The sequence below is a fragment of the Myodes glareolus genome, chromosome 15, assembly GCF_982192425.1.
Source record: "Myodes glareolus chromosome 15, mMyoGla1.1, whole genome shotgun sequence".
Taxonomy (NCBI): domain Eukaryota; kingdom Metazoa; phylum Chordata; class Mammalia; order Rodentia; family Cricetidae; genus Myodes; species Myodes glareolus.
This window is the reverse complement of record NC_142040.1, coordinates 37,965,163-37,970,070: the sequence shown is the minus strand read 5'-3', so window position 1 is coordinate 37,970,070 and position 4,908 is coordinate 37,965,163.

Genomic DNA, 4,908 nt, shown 5'->3' with positions numbered 1-4,908 from the left:
CGCAGATAGGAAATAGAGGGAAAAAACCCACATCAAATTATCCTCCTGCTGTAGAAAACAGCATGGGCCCAAGAGTGGTCAATGCTTGCAATTTTCTTTTGGCTTCTAGCGTCCGTAGGAGTGCACTTCCTCAGCACCCTGAAGGGTTGATGGCAGCCCAGAGCTCATGCCTCATAATGTACCACCCTGAAGTCCACTAAAAAGCTATTTATTAGTGTTAGGTCAATAGGCAATTTACTACTCGGCCAGTCAGCTCATTTGGAAGACCCTGAACTTTGGTAGACTTTGCCCTCTGTGAGTCGGTTTTGTAAAGACGACATGGCTAGATAATAAGTTTTCCATCACAGACAAATAACCGAGGCTATTAGGCTGCCTGACAAGGTCTCTTCATCATTTTTGGAGATGATTCCATAAAAGCAAATGAAACCAAATAAAAAGCATTGAATCTGGAACATCTGGATGAATTTATTTCATATGCGGTTTCTTAATCATCAGTAATAACAGACTCCAACTGTTTTTTGATATTAAGTTTTTTTCATGGCAAGTCTCAAGTAGAATCACTGGCATAGGGAAGACAGTGGCTAAAGGAGAGATGAAATTATCCAGGCCTGTTAGCTCAGAGTCCTCTTTCACATATTTCACAGATAAATCATAGACTGTGACAACCCAAAGATACTCATTTTAATACCAAACTAACATTAATAAAATTGCACAACCCAAAGGCTGAACATATTGCAAAGTTGTTTAGTGTGAACTGGTGAAATATGAGTTATTAATTAGACATTCTTTACAGTTCAGTGTTTATGGGGATAAGAGAGTTCACTATTCTTGCTGAGGGCCCGCGTTTAGTTCCCAGTGCTCATGTCCGGCAATTCACAGCTACCTATAACTCTAGTTAAAGGGGATCCAATTATGGGTACCTATACACTTGTACACACACCCGGACAGAGACATACATATATGTACATATTTATATACAATATAAATTGTAAAGATTCACTTTTAGAGAGATGTGTTTTTGTTTCGTTGTTTTGTTTTCTGTGCGGATACCTGGTGTTGGTATTAAGGAATCTAGATTCTACTTAAATTTTCATTTCTTTATTGTTTTATGTTGAATGAGCTAGATTGGTTGGGTCTGAAGAAAGAACAGCAGTTTAGAACGAACACACAGAAAATGAAGATAAGGACGCTGCTAGAGAAAGTACCTTTGAGAATTTTGTTTCTTGGGGGTCTTCCCAAGTTTCTGGATTGTGAACTAACAGGCGCACAAGAGCTTGTCTACTCAGGTAACATTATATCCTTCTCAGGTGTTTGGTGAGGTTGAAGACTAGATAGTTACAGCTATAGTTTTCTTTGTTAACAAATTCACAAAAGAATCTCACAAAGGAAGTGTAAAGAGTATAAAGTTGAGAGATATAAAAACTTAAATTGTTTATCTAAGAAAATGGTTTGAAGTCTAAAAAGATAGCTTTTATAGTTGTTACTATAAGTTATGATAGAAAATGAATTATATATAAAACTTTGGACTCATCAAGCTAGGATAGATAATGGAGTATTTTCTCTGAATTTGCCAACTGCAAAGGGACTCCTCCAGTCATGTTTGGTTCTATCTTAGGTCTCTGGACTATGCAGCCTCTGTGTCCTGGTGTTCCATACAGTGTCAGGGGTGGGCTCACTCTTGTTGCATGGGTCTCAGGTTGGACTAGTCATTGGTAGGCCATTTCTACCATCTCCATGCCAACCTTATCCCAGTACACCTTCTAGGTAAGACAGACTGTAGGTCAAATCAACTACTCTGGGCACAAAGAAACTCACAGAGACTGAACCGATAACCAGGGAGCCTGCATGGGACTGACTTAGGCCCTCTGCATATATGTGACAGTTGTGTAGCTTGGTCGTTCTTGGGGGTCTCTTAACAGTGGGAGCAGGGACTGTCTCTTACTCATTTGCTGACTTTTGAGACTCTATTCCTCATACTGGATTGCTTTGCCCAGCCTTAGTACAAGTTGAGGTGCTTAGTCTTACTGTGAGCTGATATGCCATGCTTTGTTGATAGTCATGGGAGGCCTGCCCTTTTCTGAATAGAAATGGTAGGAGAGTGAATGGGGAGGAGAGAGGCAGAGGGGAGCTAGTGGGAAGGTGTGGGAGGAGAGAAGGAAGGGGAAACTGTGGTCAGGATGTAAAATAAATGAAAAGTAAATAAATGATTATATAATAAATAAATAAAATGAAGTTTCATGTTGAAGCAGAACAGGTCATGAGTCTCTGACCTGGGAGTCACTTCTGGTAGCTGTGAGTAATCTTGGCCAGTAGTTAGTAAGATAACAATAGATTTTAGTTTTTACATGGAGAAGTCATTCTACCAGTAGTCTTACGGAACATAAAAGCAAAGCCTTCCCAGTGAAGGCTCCAAATAAACATTCAGCTAGCTGACACCTTTATTTCAGCCTCAAGAGATCCCGAGTTGAGCAGAGCAGGATTCAGCTGAAGACTTGCTGGGCTCTTGACATTTAGAGATGGGGAAACGGCAGCAAATGTGCCTGTTGGGATCAACTAGGCCAGCTGGGGCATTTTATAGAGCGGTAAAAAACTAACACAGAGCGCATCAGTTCTGTGTCTAGGAAGAGTGCTAGAATCCAGGTTTACCCTGCCTGTGGCCGCATTCAACAAGTTGTCTCCAGCGGGCAGAGGATGATGACATCAGGAGACAATGCAGTGGTGGCAGCCACAGTGAGCTGGGCTCCTCCGCCCTAGTGCTAACCAGTGGAGGTCTGAGGTCGAGCAAGAGTGTGGCTACTCCGGAGCAGATCTGAAGGTCGGAGTCTATGCTCCCACACAAATGGCCTGAGTTAGAACTTGAGTGTGAATCTCAATGGCAATAACTGGAGCTATCTGTAAAAGGGAGGGACCCCTTTTACATGAACGGCTTGCTTCACAAGATCAAGATTTGCATCCTCAGCACCCATATAATAATTGGGGTATGGTTAGATGTAGATCCCTAAAACTTGCTGGTCAATCAATCTAGACAAATGGTAAACATCAGGTGCCCCAAGACCCATAAAGCAGAGAGTGGTTGAGGCAAATGCTGATATCAACTTATGACTTTCAAATGTGTGCACATATACACCCCAATTCAAATGTGTGTGTGTGTGTGTGTGTGTGTGTGTGTGTGTGTGTGTGTGTGTGGTTAGATGTAGATCCCTAAAACTTGCTGGTCAACAAATCTAGACAATTGGTGAACATCAAGTGCCCCAAGACCCATAAAGAAGAGAGTGGTTGAGGCAAATGCTGATATCAACTTATGACTTTCAAATGTGTGCATATATACACCCCAATTCACATGCATGTGTGTGTGTGTGTGTGTGTGTGTAAGTGCATACACAACCCACAACCCCCTACAAATATCTATGCATTCACAGGACTCTTTGTTTAATGAACTGGACAGCTAATTTCAAGATATTTAATATCTTGATTTAATATAATAGTGATTTAATATAACCTCAGGGTGCCAAGAGAGGTGGAGCAGACCTCACTGTGGATTCTGTCTCTGATTTATTAAGGCAGTCTTTATTCTGATGTTTATATGTGGGATTCCAAATTATATTACATTTGGGGAAATGTCTCCATTGCTGAAGATATTAGAAACTCCCTAGTTTAGAGAAAAATCTCTATATTTGGGGGGAAATGTGGAGAGATATTATGCTAAGGGAGGCAAAACCAAATCTGACACTGAAGAAAGGGACTGGATCATGAGACTTGGTTTTCATTGGTCGGGGTCTGGCTGGGTTGAGGTGGAGAGATACCATTCCTGGAGAAGGCTGGAGTCATCCTGGACTGACCAAGATCTTGTTTGGGTTTTATAAAGTTAACGGCATTGTCCTCAGAAATGGAAGTACCAGAGTATAGGCATTAAAAGATTTGTATGTAGTATATATTACATGCATATTATATATTATATATAATGTGTATTTCCTGACATACTCTTTAGTAGTCATTATGAATATTAGCAAAAGTCAGTTTTAATTAGTACTTACTATACTTATGTAGTGAGTTAATCTCACAGCCCCTTGTTGGAGAGTAGTCTTGCTCTGTCCCTGCTACCTAAGGGTGACATTGAGCTTTGAGGAAAGGAAGATGGACACTCAGCAGATTCACCATCTTGTGGAATCTTTACTCTTGCCTTAGAGATACCGTCATGCTACTGGCCACAGCACTTTCCTGAGACCCATCTATTGTTAGAACTGGGCCTCAGTTTGTTCCCACCGCTTTAACTCACAGCCTGGAAGGAAATGGAGTTTCTCCTGTTGACTGCTTTTCTGCAGTCTCAGGGGACAGTGGTGTTCTGCTTTCTTGTATCAAATGATAAAATGGATAGAATTATTTAGCACCTAGTTAAAATAGTGTAAATTTAAACAAAATTAAACTGATGACATATCAAAGTGAAAGGCATATTCAAAGATGGTATCTTCTTTGGTATGCGAAAGACCCATCTTAATGGATGATGAGCTGTTTCCATCTCATCATTTATCCAGCTCCCAATGACCGGAATTTTTATATCAGACTTTGTTTCTGGATTCCCAGTCTATTACCCCCTGGTTAAGTCATTCCAGTAACCTGAAGAGCAAACCACCACTATGCTTAGTATATTGACATAGCAATTTAGATGATCTCCTAGGCTTTAATGAGTTGACTGGTCCTCGAATGTCATCATCATCATCACCATTATTACAACTATCGTCATTATCATTAGCAATCTTCCATATAGTTACATTCAGTTGTCAATTAAAGCAGGAGTTATCGGAAGCCTAGGCTGGACAGTATGTCTAGACCAGTCCTCCATGTATAGATGGGATAACAGAATGAGGAGGACTTGATGGTTGGGCGTGGCTATGTTTGTAGACTTGAGTT